Source organism: Sciurus vulgaris (assembly GCF_902686455.1).
Source record: "Sciurus vulgaris genome assembly, chromosome: 10".
NCBI classification, from domain to species: Eukaryota; Metazoa; Chordata; class Mammalia; order Rodentia; family Sciuridae; genus Sciurus; species Sciurus vulgaris.
In genome coordinates this window covers 100,498,897-100,516,376 of record NC_136470.1, presented here as the reverse complement: position 1 = coordinate 100,516,376, position 17,480 = coordinate 100,498,897, and the positions used below count along the sequence as shown (strand labels likewise).

Genomic DNA, 17,480 nt, shown 5'->3' with positions numbered 1-17,480 from the left:
TATCTCTGTGCCTTCCTAAATCCCAATAATTCTTATTTTTTTTGGGTGCTGGGGATTGAACCCAGGGCCTTGTGCTTACAAGGCAAGCACTCTACCGACTGAGCTATCTCCCCAGCCTCCCAATAATTCTTAAAGTTGGTCTTTTCATGATGTCCTGTAGTTCTTGGAGGTCCTGTTCATGCTTTCTTACCATCTTCTCTGTTTGGTCAACTTTATTTTCAAGCTTAAATATTTTGTCTTCATTGTCTGAGGTTCTGTCTTCCAAGTGATCTAGTTCGCTGGTGATGCTTTCCATTGGCGTGAAAGTTTTATATGAACATACGTGAACTTCATATTTAGACATGGTTTCCATGCCCAAGATATTTTATTATGCATATGTAAATGTTCAAATACTTGAAAAAAATCAAAATCTGAAATATATCTGGTCTCAAGCATTTTGAATAAGGGATGCTCAATATATAGTGACTTTAAGACTAATAATTGCTTTTGTAAAAGTTCCATAAACCAAAATAAATAAAAGGTGGAGTTCTAGACCATTGTTACAATAATAATAGCTTTTCTATTTATCTTTACTGAGATCTTTATTTCTTCATACCCTTCATGTTACTGTCTGGTGTTCTTTCATTTCAACCTGCAAGACTCCTAACATTTCTTTCAGGACAGGCTTCGAGTAAAAAACTCCTTCAGCTTTTGTTTATCTGAGAAGGTTTTAATTTTCCCCTGATTTGAAGAACAGTTAATCTGGTTATAGAATTCTTGGTTGGCACTTCTTTTTATTTTATTTTTTTCTTTTAGCACTTTAAGTTTATCAGCCTGATACCTTCTGACCTTCAAAGTTTTAAGGAATCTGCTGATGATCTTACTGAGGAACTTTTGATGAGTCACTTCTCTCTCACTACTGTCAAAATACTTTTTATCTTTAGACAGTTTGAATTTAATGTGTCTTGGTGTAGGTCTCCTTGAGTTCATAGACTTAAAATTCATTGAACTTCTTGGATGCTTACATTCATGTTTTCAACAAATTTTGTAAGTTTTGAACCATTATTTCTTCAGTTAGTCACTCTTCTCTTTTTCCTTTCTCTTCTCCTTCTGGGACTGCACCAATGCACATGTTAGTTTGTTTGATGTTCATTTGTCTATAACCTTTTTCTCCCTGTCCCTCACACTCAATAATTTCCATTGTCCTATCTTCAAAATTTCTAATTATTTCTTTTATATGCTCAAAGCCACCTTTAAATCTGTCTAGTGATGTTTTCATGATTTCAAGTGATTGTTCTTTTCAGCTCCAGAATTTCTTTTTGGTTTCTTTTAATTTTTCCACTTTATTGGTTTTGTTTATGCATTATTTTCTTAGCTTTCTCTACTCTTCCTTTCAATCTTTGAGCATCTTTAAGATAGTTTTTAGGGTCTACTACATATGCCATCAGGTCTTTTCCAGGGAAACTTCTGATTATTTATTTTTCCCTTTGAAAGATCCATACTGTGCCTTGTTGTACACTTTCTTATTTTTGTTGACAACTGGATATTTCAGCTTAATAATGTGGTAACTCTATAAATCAAATACTTCCCATCCCCCAGGGTTCAGTGATTACTGTTCTTATGGCTTTGGTTGTTGTAGGCAATTTACTGAGGATCTGCCTGAGTGTAAACTTAAGGTCCTCTCAAATCTTTCCTGAACCTCTGCCTTTCTCCTGTGTAGTGTGGGTGCATTGGAATATCCTAATCTGTAATGTCTGACTCCAAAAGAGAATCAATGAAGAAAGGGAAAAGGGTGCTTGTTTTTAAAATACCCTGGAAGACACATCAGCTAGTGATGATCAGAGGAGGGGGTTGTGCCATGTGAACATAATGGCAGCCACCTCTTTGTCTGCACCTTTGTGGCCAGAAGCCACAATCAGCAATCAGAGCAAAGATCCCAATTATTGAAAAATAGTGTTCTTTTTTCCCCACCTAGGATTCTGAAGCCTATAAGTAAGTTGCTCCAAGAACACCTACACAGTTGCCCACCAAGGGTCTGAGAGGTGGGGCATGGTTAGAACTGAAGTGGACTAAAATTAAGTACAATATATCACCCAAACCTTCTTCTAGAAGTTGAAAACTGTCAATCGGCTTTTAATCATCATGATTGAAATACCTGATATGAATAACTTGAAGAGAAAAGACATTTTGGATGATGGCTTAGAGGTTTCAGTCCATGGAGGGATGGCTCCATAGTTTTGGGCCAGAGAGGAGACAGAACATGGCAGAGGGACATGGCAGGGGAAAGCTTCTCAGCTCATGGCAGCCAAGAAGGAGAGAGTCAGAGAGGGAAAGAGAAAAATAGAGAGTTTAAGAGGTCAGGGGCTAAATATACCCTTCTACCACATGCTCCCCATGACCTGCTTGCTCCAAGTAGGCCCCATTGCCTACAGTTTCCACTGCCTCCCCATAATGCCATCAAATTACTAATCCAGCAGAGGATTAATTCAAAGATGAAGTCAGAACATTTATTATCCAATCACTTCCCCAAAGCCCCACCTCCAAACATTGCTGCATTGGGGACCAAGACTTCAACATGTAAGCCTTTAGGTACACTTTGTATCCAAACCATATCACAAACTTCCAATCCACTTCAGTGTTTGAAAATAGTTATGTCTGATTCTGCCAATTCAATTGTGGTCTAGGTAGAAAGACAGATTCCTTGTGATTCCTAATCCATCCTCTTCCCAGAATCTTCTCATAGTTTTGTTTTATTGCACACAATTAAAAATTACATAATAGCCACATACTATTCTTATCTGATATTTTTATCTGAAGAATATTTTAAGATAACTGATTATGGAAATATCATATAGAAATATAGTAACAACTTCCTCATTAAGTGCCTTCCCACAGTGAAACCTAAGACAAACAAAAGATATGCCTTAACAACAGCCAAAAAAAAAAAAAAAAAACCTTGAAAAGAAACTTAACTTCTGTTTGTTCCTGGAATAGAATTTGAATTAAATAATTTGTTAAGGAAGTTTGCTTCCTCTTTGAAAGCAATGAAATCGAAACAAATCTGAAGGACAAAAGTCAGATAAATTATTTTGGTTTATAAAGAACCTAATGGTGGAGATGATAGCCATGTAATTAATTTTGCTTGCTATTTAAATTGGACTTTTTCTTCTCATGGGAGTCTTAAAGACTTTCAAAGTTAAAGACATCTATGTTATTGGTTCAAACATCCTAAGAGTTGCAAGATTGACAATATCAATGAGTTTTACATTCTACATGAGTAAATCTTTAATTTGTCAACTGTGGTGTGGAATGTGAAGCCATCAAATACCATTTGTGTCATATTGACTTCCTTTCAAAACTTCCTTGTGAATTACCATATGGAATGGATTTTTCCAGAGTCCTTGAGAAACTTAAATGAACCTAAAAATTTTCCCTCACTTTTCAATAGTGGCCAGACTTTTCTGCCTATGCAACACTTCACCCATGGAACAGGTTAAGTCTTGGTGGGTTTGGACAATTCAGATTGGAGAAAGTTTGAGATGTTCATGAAAACATACCTGACCACCATACCTGAAACTTACTCTAACTATGTAAAACAAATTACTTACTACCTTCTTTACTATTTCAGCATCATCCCAAACAAAAAAGAAATTTGATGCACTAGTTGTTTTGATTATGCATGCAAATTTACATGGGATTACATATTTGGCAAATCTATGATGATATATATTCACCATTGTTGCATCATAAAGAATTTTACTGCCCTAAATATTAACTGTGCTCTGCCTATTAGTACCTCTCTCCTCCCAGTATTTGCCATCTTTATCAAAATAAATATTTGCTTACTACCAAATCATCTTGTGGAATACCAAAGACTTGCAAATAAACTTTAGGAAGCAATGGTTATTGTCACCATGGACAAATGGCTAGAGTCTAAAGAGAAAGAAGCTACTTGAATTTTGCTGAGAATCATTCTTTCTTCTATGGATGGCTTAACTGGTGGAATGTGATTCTAGAGATGCTAATATTCATGTGGACACCCCATGCAGAGCTAGCCCTCATGAGAATGAGGTCAGCACAGATGGGGAAGGGTATAGATGTGAGAAAAAAAAAAAAAAAAAGAAAGTGAGGGCAAGAGGTGGAGGTGGGGATTTCTGACTATATCTTTTGTGTTTTGGGGTTTTGTTATGCCAGAGCCCAGACTCCTCCATAGACCTTTCAGTTACAGAAGCCAATACATTCTCATGTTTAACTAAGCCCCCAGATGAATGTCTGATGTCTCAAAAGGTCATAACTTACTCTAGAAGTTAGTCAAGAGAAATGAGGATTTATATGAAACAGACCCTAAATGATGGCTATCTTCTCTGAGGAGGGAAGATTCCTGGAAGGTGATAGCAAAGGAATCATTACCTGTTGGTTTCTGTTGAACTTTATGTTCCATAGCAGTTTTAGATTCAAAACAAAGTTGGGTGGAAAGTAGAGTTTTATGATATTTCCTGCCCTTGCAACTGCACAACCTTTACCACTTTTATGGTTTGACAATGAGGTGTTCCCCCAGAGCTCCTGTGTTAATGCAGGCATAATCAGAAGTGAAATGATCAGATTATGAGAGCTGTAATCAGTCCATCCTAGTTTGAAAGGAAAAACTGGTTGGTAACTGTAAGCAGGTGAGGCATGGTTGGAGGAGGTGGATCACTGGAGTGGGGCCCTGGAAGGGTGCATTTTCCCTGGGCCTCTCTCTGCTTCCTGGATGCCATGAGCTGAGCCTTTCCCTCCACTGTGCTCTTCTGCCATGTTCTGCCTCACCTTGGGCTCAGAGCAATGGAGTTGACTGACCATGGACTAAATCTCTAAATCCATGAGCCAAAATAAACTTTCCCTCCTCTAAGCTATTCTTGTCAAGTATTCTGATCAAGTGATGCAAAGCTAGCACACCAGTTATCAACATCCTACACTAGAGTGGTACATTTTTTATAATTGATGACCCTATATTGACACATCATTATCACCCAAAGTCCATAATTTTCATTAGGGCTCACAAACTAGGGGCTATACATTTCTATGGATTTTGACAGGTATGATGACATGGATCAACCATTAAAGAATCATACAGAATAATTTCACTGCCCTAAATGTCATCTGTGCTCTGCCTATTTATCCCTCCCCTTCCCTTAAAACCGGTAATCCCTGATCTTTATTATTGTCTCCATAGTTATGCCTTTCCAGAATGTTAGATAGTTGAAATCATATACTATGTAGCTTTTTCAGATTGACTTCTTTCACTTGGTAACATGTGTTTAAATTTTCTCCATGTCTTTTTCTGGTTTGATAGTTCATTTCTTTTTAGCATTGAATAATATTCCATTGTCTGGATGTACCAGTTTATTTATCAATTTACTTACTGAAGTATATTTTGGTTGCCTCCAAGTTTTGGCAAATATGAATCAGGCTACTCTAAACATCTGGGTTCAGGTTTCTGTGGGCATAAATTTTCAACTCCTTTGGGTAAATACCAAGCTCATGATTACTTAATAAGATGTTAAAAGCCTGTTTAGCTTTGTAAAAAACAGATGAACTGCTTTTCTTAGACTTTTTGACTGCTAAAGCAAAATATTATAAATTGGTTAGATTGCACACAACAGAAATTTATCATCACAGTTCTGGAGGCCAGGAAGTCCATCATCAAGGCACTGGATGATTCTGTATCCGGTGAAGGTCTATTTTCTAGTTCATAGATAGTGGATGCTAACTATGTCCTCACATGGCAGAAGGAACTAGCTATCTTTCTTATTGTAAGAGCAATAATTTCATTTATGAGTGATCCACTCTCATGAATTTTGGAGAGACAAACGTTTAGTCCATTGCATTGTCTTCCAAACTGGATGTACTATTTTGCAATCCCATCAATAATGAATAAAATTTTCTGTTGTTTCATGTTATGGTTTGAATATGAGGTGTGTCCCAAAGCCTCTATATTAATGCAGGAGTGTTCAGAGGTGAAATGATCAGATTATGAGAGCTGTAACATAATAGGTGGGTTAATCCATTTGATAAATCCATTTGATGGGTTACGGGTGGAAACTATAAGTGGGTGGGTCATGGCTGGAGGAGCTGGGTCATTGGGGGTATACCTTGGAGTTTATATATCTTGTCCCCTTGGCTCCTTCCTCTTTCTGCTTCCAGGTACCATCATGAAGTGAGTAGTTTTTCTTCATTATGCCCATCTACCTCACCTCAAACCCGGAGAGTAAGTCTGCTGACCATGAACTGAGACCCTAAAATCATGAACCAAAGAAACTTGAGGTCAGGAGAAGTTTGATTCTTCAGTCCCAAATATATCCTTGTTTCCTGATACATTCTCTGTTCCTTAGAGTTCTATCAGTTCCTTTGAAGTAGCCATCTCTGATTCATTCACCACACTCTTTAATTTTCTGGTGGAGGCTAGAAACAAGATTCTCCTTTCCCCAGTGTGCATGCTTCACCTGAAATGAGCATTTACAACTGGTGTCTGCATCAGCAGGTAGGTCCCATGTTCTGCCAATTGTTAGATATTTTGAACATCATGTCTAACTGGTAGAAGGACATTATCTATGTTGTCCTTTGAATATATTTTTTGTTCTTGGACAATCATCATCTTGATATAACTGACTCCCAAATGGCTTCAAGGGTGGTTATACATTTAAACTTTAATCAAATATTGGAAAAATATGGCATTTTATCTAACATTTAAACCAGAATAAAGTAATAAATAAACAACCTCTGTGTGGAGCTCAGGAGGGCTTGACTGAGCCACTAGTCCTCTAGTCATGTAAAATGAGGGATTGGAATCTTAAGAGCTCTAAATTTTTATCATCTGTTTGGAAGAAGGAGAAGCAAAACCAAAAGAACTAGGTAAAAAAGTAATGGAATTCTTTTAAGCATGCCGATTCTTGTAAACCACAGAAACAAGGCACACCCATGAAACTTGGCAAGGAAGACAGTGAATAAACAACTGTTCACTCACACGCACACTCAGACGCACATGTAATGATGAAAAACACTTCGTTTTCATTGAAGCATTAAGCAGGTCTGATAAACTCAGAGTGAGACAGTGTTATTGGCATTTTCTCCTTCTGAAAAGTAAACCTTTAGTACACTGATTTTTTTGAGACTAGACAGAATATTTAAGGCAGATTTTGCCTGCTGATCTAGGCACGCCCAGGCTTATGTGTTTGCGTATTTGCTTACTCCAGTATACATATATTCTGGAAATTCTTACTGGTGTTGCTAGTATGTGTCTGTCGTTCCTTTCTTTCTTTTTTTTTCCCTCTTTCTGACTCTATTTCCAGAAACAGACAAAAATTAAAGAAAATAGAGAAGAGGAGAATAGAGAAACAAAGAAATGAAAAGATATATTCAAGATAAGGATTTAGTTCTGTATCTAAGAAAAACACCTCTTTACTATACTTGCTAGAAAATACAAAACATGGCAGGAATATAGTAAATTTTCTTAAGAAAAAACATAGAAATTCCTTCTACTTTTCTTCTTTACATACAAATATATTTACTTATTTATTTCCCCCAAAGCACTTTTTTCTTTGAAATAATAATTCCTCAGAGAGACCCTTGGCTGTTAAAAATATTAGAACTGAATCCTTTTAATTGTGACACTTTTTTTCTTTTTCTTCTTTTTCTTCTTCTTCTTCTTCTTTTTTTTTTGACACTTTTCTTTTCACAAAGGAGGTGCTAAGTCTTGAGAGGAAAGGCAAAGCCTTAAAAGAAGACAGTTTTAGTTTCCATTTGCTGAGGTGGAAACAGAAAACAGTTAATCAATACATCCACTTTTCTCCTAGGTCTTGCTGCCACTGTCTTGCTCAGCACTGGTGAAGGAGCAGGGCTTTCTGACACTCAGACCTCCTGCTTCAGGAAGGCAGAGTAGCTCATAACCCATTCTGTCTCATTGTCCCAGATGTGGAACGCCTACAAAAACTTAAATACAGTATACAACACATAATATATAATATATAATGTAATTATATAGTATATCATATGTAATTGTATAATAGTAAGAAGATAATTATATTGATAATTAGATAACAATATTAATTAATTTTAATAAACATAATAATATAGGTAAGCTGTAGATTTTGGTTTCCAACCTATTTGACTATACTTGTGTCAATTTCATTACAATATCTGCAGAACTGAAAACTTGGAACTTAAGCAGCAGCATTTACCTAGGGTTTTCTCTCCTGAGGATCTAAAACTGAAATAGAAAGGAAACGTCAAGTTCTGTCTGTAACAGTGGTTCACTTTAGGCTTTGAATATCACCCTTGCTGCTCTGCCACTGCAACTGATTTTTAAAATGCACATGTTTCTTTCTCTTCCTCTCTCCCTGCTCCTCCCTAACCTCTCCCCTTCCCTAATCTCAGAGGAAACAGGATTACCTTTCTTCCCCATTCTAGGCAGATTTATCTGTCCTTGAGTGCACACTCAAGAACGAAGTAATCTAGACTTTGGGGATGGTACCAGAGGACCTCAGAAATGACTATCAAATTAATAAGTTATTAATTGACACAGAACACTTGGAATGTGGCCTTTGAATCATGTCTTTAAAAGGCCCCTGTTCCTGCTGATGGGGAGAATCACAGCCTTTGGGAAAGGAGTTCCCTGTGTTTCTCTTTTGCTGGCAAGGCTATAAACCTTTTTTTTGGTTGTTGTTCTCAAAACTGTTTCCTCTTTATTTGGTTGACATTGGGAACAAGGACTGAGCTTTCAGCACCATGTCCACTAAATATCCCAGTGGATTACCTTAAACCTTGAGCCTCAGATGGTAAACTCCTCCTGAAGATTTTACCTTTCAGAGCTTGGAGTACTCAGCAGGAAGATAGATAGGGGTCCAGAAGCCAAGACCGGTTGCTCCTCTTCCTGTTCCTGCCCAGCAAAAGTGAGCATCCTGGAGCCATGTGTCTGAGCCACAGGATGTATATGGTGGTGTGTGCTGTGGAAGGAGCATTCTGGCTGGAGCTCAGAAACTGTTTAACATGTCCCTGGGGATATGAAGATGGTGCTGGCTCTGACCACTGCAAAGTCCAAAAAAAAAGGTATCCATTTCTCCTTAAACTTCTGGAAATTGCAGAACTTGACCCAAGCAAGTCCACTCTATGTGACTTAAAGCAACTAAGTTAGTTTACAGTTGCAATTCATGGTGTTTTTGTACAAGTTTCAAAATCTAACAGAGGTAGGATTTCCTGTTCAAGTGGTTTCAATTCACCAAGAAACTTTAAATGAACTATTTTCCAATAGCTTCTTCCTCTTCCTTTTCCTCCCAAGGACAATGCAGACAGAAAACACTCTGGGTTTTCCAGTTAATTTTAGTTAGCTTTTTCACTCCTGTGATTGAAAGACCTGACAAGAACTATTTTAGAGGAGGAAACGTTTATTTCAGGGCTCCCAGTTTCAGAGATTTCAGTGCATCGACAGGCAGCTCCAGTCTGTGGGGCTTCAGGTGAGGCAGAACATCATGGCAGAAGAGTGTGGCAGAGGGAAGTGGCTCAGACATCACACCAAAAAGCAGCGATTAAGCTCCACTCAACAAAGACAAAATATATATCCTAAAGTCATGCCCCCAGTGACCCACACCCTGCAGGCATACAGTTACCACCCAGTTTATCCATTTCAGGGGATGAATTCACAGATTGGGTTAGGTTCTGATGACCTGATCATTTTACTCTAAACCTTCTTGCATTGTCTCACACATGAGCTTTTGGAGGACACATATCTAAACCGTAAGACCAGAAGAAAGAAATCTTACTTTAACAACTAGGTAGCAAAATAAATACCAAGAGAGCCAGGTACAGTGGTGCCTGTCTGTAATCCCAGTGACTTGTGAGGCTGAGACAGGAGAAGCTCAAGTTTGAAGGCAGCCTCATCAATTTAGGGAGATCCTGTCACAAATACAAAAAATAAAGAGAGCTGGGGATGATACTCAGTGATAAAGTGCCTCTGGACTCAATTCCTAGTACAAAAACAAAACAAAACAAAAAACAAGATAAACATAAAATGGGCATGTACTAGTTTATATATTTGGTTTGTTGTTGTTTTGTAGTACTGTGGATGAACCCAAGGGCTCTTTGCTGCCCCATTGCATCGCCAGCCCTTTTTACATAGAGATAGCTTCTTGCTAAATTGCCAAGGTAAGGCTGGCCTCAAAATTTATACTCCTTCTTCCTCATTTTATGGAGTAGTTGGGATTATGGGCATATACTACTGTGCCCAGGGCATGTTCTTTTCTTTCTTTTTTTTTTTTTTTTTTCCGTACCAGGGACTGAAGCCAGGATGCTTAACCACTGAGTCACATCCTTAGCCCCTGTTTTATGTTTTTATTTTTTTATTATATATTTTAATTATTTATTTATTTTAAAATTTTTTACAGACTGCATTTTGATTCATTGTACACAAATGGGGTACATCATTTCATTTTTATGATTGTGCACGATGTGGATTCATACCATTCGTGTAATCACACATGTACATAGGGTAATGATGTCTCATTCCACCATTTTTCATACCCCCCCCTCATTTCCTTCTACATAACATAAAGTTCCTCCATTCTTCTTTCACTCCCCACCCCGCCACCCCCATCATGTATCATTCTCCACTTATCAGGGAAAACATTCCGCCTTTGGTTTTTTAGGATTGATTTATTTCACTTAGCATGATATTCTCAATTCCATCCATTTATTTGCAAATGCCATAATATTATTTTTCTTTATTTATGGCTGAATAGTATTCCATTGTGTATATATACCACAGGTTTTTTTTATCCATTCATCTGTTGAAGGGCATCTAGGTTGGTTCCACAATCTAGCTATTGTGAACTGAGCTGCTATAAACATTGACGTGGCTGTGTTACTGTAGTATGCTGATTTTAGGTCCTTTGGGTATAAACTGAGGAGTGGGATACCTGGGTCAAAATGTGGGTCCATTCCAAGTTTTCTGAGGATTCTCCACACTCCTTTCCTGTAGGGAATATTTCTCAAGCTTATCTGACAGCAGTCACTGACACCATGGTCTAAGTAAGCCAAAGTCTGGACAGAGAAACTGAGGTAATGGTAAAGACTCATCATGGAATGGAGGTCTTTGCAGATGCTGAGGCTGAGTTAGGAGCTGAGGGGAGGCCTTGCTTTGTCAAGCATCCCAGCAAGCTGTGATGTGAGCTCGCTTGTACTGCCTTGCCTCATGCTGTGTGCAGGAGTTTACAATTCCCCCAGTCCTTTGTATCAGACCTGTTGCTGGGCAGAATTACTTAGGCATACTTGGTTTGTTTACACTACCTTGACTTATAGTTCACCTATAGGCTGACTCTGTTATGCTTTGACAAGTGTGTTAACCTGATTGGATAATGTGCTTATATATGTCCTGCGCAATCCTAAGTAAAATTAGATCTGAGCCTTCAGAGCTCAATCTCTGATGACTGAGTGCACTGGGGTAGATAGACATCAACGTCCTCACCCTCAGCGGACCCCTGTCTCCAAACATCTACACTTTCCAGTGACTGCACCAATTTGCAATTCCACCAGCAATGTAAAAGTGTGCCTTTTCCCCCACATCCACACCAACATCTATTATTGTTTGTGTTCTTGATAATAGCCACTCTAACTGGAGTAAGATGAAATCTTAGGATGGTTTTAATTTGCATTTCTATAATTACTAGAGATGTTGAACACTTTATCATATATTTATTAATTGCCTATGTGTCTTCTTCAGTAAAGCGTCTGTCCAGTTTGCTGGCCCATTTATTGATTGGGTTCTTTGTATTTTTGGTGTAAAGTTTTGTAAGTTCTTTATAAATTTTGGAGATAAATGATCTATCTGAAGTGCATGTGGAAAGATTTTCTCCCACTCTGTAGGCTCTCTCTTCACATTCTTGATTGTATCTTTTGCTGAGAAAAAGCTTTTTAGTTTGAGTCCATCCCATTTATTGATTCTTGCTTCGATTTCTTGTGCTGTGGGAGTTTTGTTGAGGAAGTCTGATCCTAAGCTAACATGATGAAGATTTGAGCCTACTTTGTCTTCTGTTAGGTGCAGGGTCTCTTGTCTGATTCCAAGGTCCTTGATCCATTTTGAGTTGAGTTTTGTGCAGGGTGAGAGACAAGGGTTTAGTTTCATTCTTTTGCATATGGTTTTCCAGTTTTCCCAGCACCATTTGTTGAACAGGCTATCTTTTCTCCATTGTATGTTTTTGGCTCCTTTGTCTAGTATAAGGTGACTGTATTTATGTGGTTTTGTCTCTGTGTCTTCTATTCTGTACCATTGGTCTGCCTGTCTGTTTTGGTGCCAATACCATGCCATTTTTGTTATTTTTGCTCTGTAGTATAGTTTAATGTCTGGTATTGTGATACCTCCTGTTTCACTTTTTCTACTCAGGATTGTTTTGGCTATTCGAGGTTTCTTATTCTTCCTGATGAATTTCATGATTGCTTTCTCTATTCTATGAGCAATGTCAGCGGTATTTTAATTGGAATTGCATTGAATCTGTATAGTGTCTTTGGTAGAATGGCCGTTTTTACAATGTTAATTCTGCCTATCCAAGAACGTGGGAGATCTTTCCATCTTCGAATGTTTTCTTCAATTTCTTTCTTTAATGTTCTGTAGTTTTCATTGTAGAGGTCTTTCACTTCTTTTGTTAGATTAATTTCCAAGTATTTTATTTTTTTTTGAGGCTACTGTGAATGGAGTGGTTTTCCTAATTTCTCTTTCAGATGATTCATCACTTATGAATAGAAATGATTAGATTTATGCATATTGATTTTATATCCTGCTACTTAGCTGAATTCTTTTATTATTTCTAGAAGTATTCTAGTGGAGTTTTTTGGATCTTTAAATATAGGATCATCTCATAAGCAAATAGTGACAGCTTAAGTTCTTCTTTTCCTATTTGTATCCCTTTAATTTCTTTGGTCTGTCTAATTGCTCTGGCAAGTGTTTCAAGGACAATGTTGAATAGAAGTGGTGAAAGAGGGCATCCCTGTCTTGTTCCAGTTTTTAGAGGAAATGCTTTCAGTTCTTCTCCATTAAGAATGATGTTGGCCATGGGCTTAGCATAGATAACCTTTACAATGATGAGGTATGTTCCTACTATTCCTATTTTTTCTGGTGTTTTAAGCATGAAGGGGTGTTGTATATTATCAAATGCTTTCTCAGCATCTATTGAAATAATCATGTGATTCTTAACTTTAAGTCCATTGATGTGATGAATTACATTTATTGATTTCCATATGTTGAACCAACCTTGCATCCCTGGGATAAATCCCATTTGATCATGGTGCACTATATTTTTAATATATTTTTGTATGCGATTTGCCAGTATTTTGTTAAGAATTTTTGCATCTATGTTCATCAGGGATATTGGTCTAAAGTTTTCTTTCTTTGATGTGTCTTTGTCTGATTTTGGTATCAGAGTGATACTAGCCTCATAGAATGAATTTGGAAGGGTTCTCTCCTTTTCTATTTCCTGGAATACTTTGAGGAGTATTGGTATTAGTTCTTCTTCAAAGGTCTTGTAGAATTTGGCTGAAAATCCATCTGGTCCTGAGCTTTTCTTGGTTGGTAGGCTTTTGATGGCTTTTTCTATTTCACTGCTTGAAATTGATCTGTTTAGATTATGTACATCTTCCTGATTCAGTTTGGGAGGATCACACATCTCTAAAAATTTGTCAATGTCTTTGATATTTTCTATTTATTGGAGTATAGATTTTCAAAGTAGCTTCTAATTATGTTATGTATTTCAATGGTGTCTGTCGTGATCTGTCCTTTTTCATGAAAAATTCTAGTAATTTGAGTTTTCTCTCTCCTTTTCTTCATTAGTTGGCTAGGGGTTTATCAATCTTGTTTACTTTTTCAAAGAACCAACTTTTTGTTTTGTCAATTTTTTGAATTGTTTCTCTTGTTTCAATTTCATTGATTTCAGCTCTGATTTTAATGATTTCCTGTCTTCTACTTTTTGGTGTTGATCTGTTCTTCTTTTTCTAGGGCTTTGAGATGTAATGTTAGGTCATTTAGTTGTTGAGTTTTTATTTTTTTAAAGTATGAGCTCAATGCAATGAATTTTCCTCTTAGTGCTGCTTTCTGAGTATCCCAGAGATTTTGAAATGTTGTGTGATTGTTCTCACTTACCTCTAAGAAATTTTTTATTTTTTCTCTGATGTCTTCTGTTATCATTGCATCATTCAATAGCATATTATTTAGTCTCCAGGTGTATGAGTAGTTTTTGTTTGTTATTTTATCATTTATTTCTAATTGCATTCCATTATAGTCTGATAGAATACAGGGTAGTATCTCTATTTTTTTGTATTTACTAATGACTTCTTTGTAGCATAGCATATGGTCTACTTTGGAGAAGTATCCATGAGCTGCTAAGAAGAAACTATGTTTGCTCAATGATGGATGAAATACTCTGTAAATGCCCATTAAGTCTATATCATTGATTGTATTATTTAGTTCTATAGTTTCTATGTTCAGTTTTTGTTTGGAGGATGAAGCCAGTGGTGAGAGTGGTGTGTTAAAGACTCCACTATTAATGTGTTTTGGTCTATTTGATTCTCAAAATTGAGAAGGGTTTGTTTGATGTACATAGATGCTCCATTGTTTGGAGCATAAATATTTAAAATTGTTATGTCTTGCTGTTTTATGCTTCCCTTAAGCAGGATGAAATGTCCTTCTTTATTCCTTCTGACTAACTTAAGTTTGAATTTCACTTTATCTGATATGAGGATGGAGACCCCTTCTTTTTTATTGGGTCCATGTGCATGGTAGTTTTTCCCCATCCTTTCACCTTTAGTTTGTGAGTGTCTTTTTCTATGAGATGAGTCTCCTGAAGGCAGCATATTGTTGGGTCCTTCTTTTTAATCAAATCTGCCAGTCTATGTCTTTTGATTGATGAGTTTAGGCCATTGACATTCAGGGTTATTATTGTGATATGATTTGTATTCCTGGTCATTTTGGCTTGTTTTTGATTTTTAACTTGACTTGGTTTCTCCTTTGATTAGCTTTTCCTTTAGGGTAGTTCCTCCCCATGCTGACTTTTGTATTGTTGTTTTTCACTTCCTCCTCACCAAATATTTTGCTGAGAATGTTCTGTAGTGTAGGCTTTCTATTTGTAAATTCTTTTAACTTTTGTTTATCATGGAAAGATTTTATTTCACCATCAAATCTGAAGGTTAGTCTTGTTGGGCATAGGATTCTTGGTTGGCATCCGTGTTCTTTCAGAGCTTGAAATATATTGTTCCAGGCCCTTCCTGCTTTTAGACTCTGGGCTGAGAAATCTGTTGATATCCTTATTGGTTTCCCCTTATATGTAATCTGACTCTTTTCTCTCTCAGGCTTTAAAATCCTATCTTTATCTTGTATGTGAGGTATTTTTATTATACTGTGTCTTGGTGTGGATCTGTTGTAATTTTGTGCACCTGGTGTTCTGTAAGCGTCTTGTATTTGATTTTCCATTTAATTTTTCAGGTTTGGGAAATTTTCTGATATTCTTTTGTTGAACAGGTTGTTCATTCCTTTGGTTTGTATCTCTGTGCCATCCTCAATCCCAATAATTCTTAAATTTGGTCTTTTCATGATATCCCATAATTCTTGGAGTTTCCGTTAATGATTTCTTACCATCTTCTCAGTTTGTTCTCAGTTTGTTCAACTTTATTTTCAAGATTAAATATTTTGTCTTCATTGTCTGAGATTCTGTCTCCCACAAGATCTATTCTGTTGGTGTGCTTTCTACTGAGTTTTTAATTTGGTTTATTGTTTCTTTCATTTCAAGTATTTGTTTGTTTTCTTTTTCAGAATCTCTATCTCTTTATTGAAGTGTTCTTTTGCTTCCTGCATTTGCTCTTTTAACTGTTTACTGGAATGATCATGCATTGCCCACATTAGATCTCTTATCTTATCTTTTGCTTCATGGATCATTTTAATTATGCAGATTCTAAACTCTTTTTTCTGTCATTTCTACTGCCATGCTGTCATTGGATTCGATCACAATAGCATCTTGGTTTGTTAGGGACACTTTCTTCCCCTGTTTTTCATATTGTTTCTATATATTCCCCTCTGGCAGTGAAGATCAGAGGTACTGAAGTTCCCCGCTTGCAGGCTTATTATGACCCTGCAATTTTCCAATACCTCTCCTTTGAAGGGGAGATAAATACCAGTAGCACACAATACAGAGAAAATGCAGGCCTCAACCAGATAACCTCTATAAAGACTAATATCATTGTAATGAATAGGATGAGTTCAATTACTATTTACAGTATTTCTAATTGTGAATAAAGAGGATGGTGAAGGGTGTAGGGTGTAAGTGAGTAAATAGAGGTACCTGACAAAGGGCCTCCAGTCTCCTGTAGGTGTCTCAAGAAGGGAGCCGTCCTTCCAAAGATGATGGCCATGCTCTCAAGAATAATTCAAAATGCCTATACCAGCCTCCAAAGAAGCTGGGGAGCCCCAGCAAGGGTGCATTGAGTAAGCACAGGGGGCAGGTGCAGTGTCTCTCTGCTGTGGGGGGGACTGGTGACTGCAGTGGGGGTGGCGGGCAGGTGGGCTCAGCGCTGCTTTTATTTTGAGATGGGTTTTGCTAAGTTATTTAGAGCTTCATTGAATTGCTGAAGCTGGCTTTGAACTTGTGATCCTCCACTTCAGCCTCCCCAGCCACTGGAATTACAGGCGTGCACCACCACACTTGGCCCAGCACATATCCTTAAAGTGCAGAAGTGTTTTTGCTGTTTTGTTGTTCTTTTAGGTAAGAGCCAGGTACTCCCTTTCCTCTTCCTTCCTCAGGTGCCAATCCAAGGGGGTGGTGAGGGCATTTGAGTTCACCTGTGCAGGTTTATTACCCTCTAAACTGATTGCTTGAGTGACCAACAGTGAGTGATTAGTGTAAAATGTAACTGGCAGAAAATTCATTTGGAATTTCCCAGAAACTGGGTGGGTTATAGGTAAATTTTGAATTGAGTCCAGGATGACAGGCTAGTTTATTGTCATATTCCATGAATTAACTGAATAAAAGCTATTTAAGCCTAAGAAGACCAAAAACAATCTTTCCCTGCACAGAGAGGAAACCTTAATGGATTAATTTATTACCAGACAAGGGGAAAGTACACAAAAATAAAAGCAGAACAGCCATCTTGAGATACAGTTAAGCTGAGAATTTGTAGTCAGGAGTTTTTATTTATGGTTACTGCTCTTCCTCATGAGTTGCACAGGAATAAAGGATTTTGTGTTTTTTTTTTTTTTTTTCTTTTTTCTTGCCCTGCGATTATTGGCTCCAAATTTTAATCCTATCATTTTGGATTATTATCTGTGATGTCGGGCGGAGGAGGAAACGTGTGTTGGTGACCTAAGAGGGGTGAAGTAGGCAGGAATGAGGTAAATCCAATCATTTTAGAGCTTGTTAGAATAAATGGTACAGGTCTGAAGAGCCTAGGGTTCTGTGAGAAAGGTAAAATGTCCCGATTGAGTTTTGCTATGGTGT

At 37.3% G+C, this 17,480-nt stretch overlaps 2 long non-coding RNA genes across 2 annotated transcripts in view; both read right to left on the bottom strand.

Moving 5' to 3' along the window:
* The window catches only part of LOC306670518, a 32,936-nt gene extending 26,476 nt beyond the window's left edge, over nucleotides 1-6,460 (bottom strand). The window contains exon 1 of the long non-coding RNA XR_013766429.1: nucleotides 6,111-6,460. This is a non-coding gene — a long non-coding RNA (uncharacterized lncRNA). The remainder of the gene's footprint in view (nucleotides 1-6,110) is intronic.
* LOC306670514 overlaps nucleotides 1-17,480 on the bottom strand; it is a 1,027,288-nt gene that overhangs the window by 75,974 nt on the left and 933,834 nt on the right. The window lies entirely within an intron of this gene.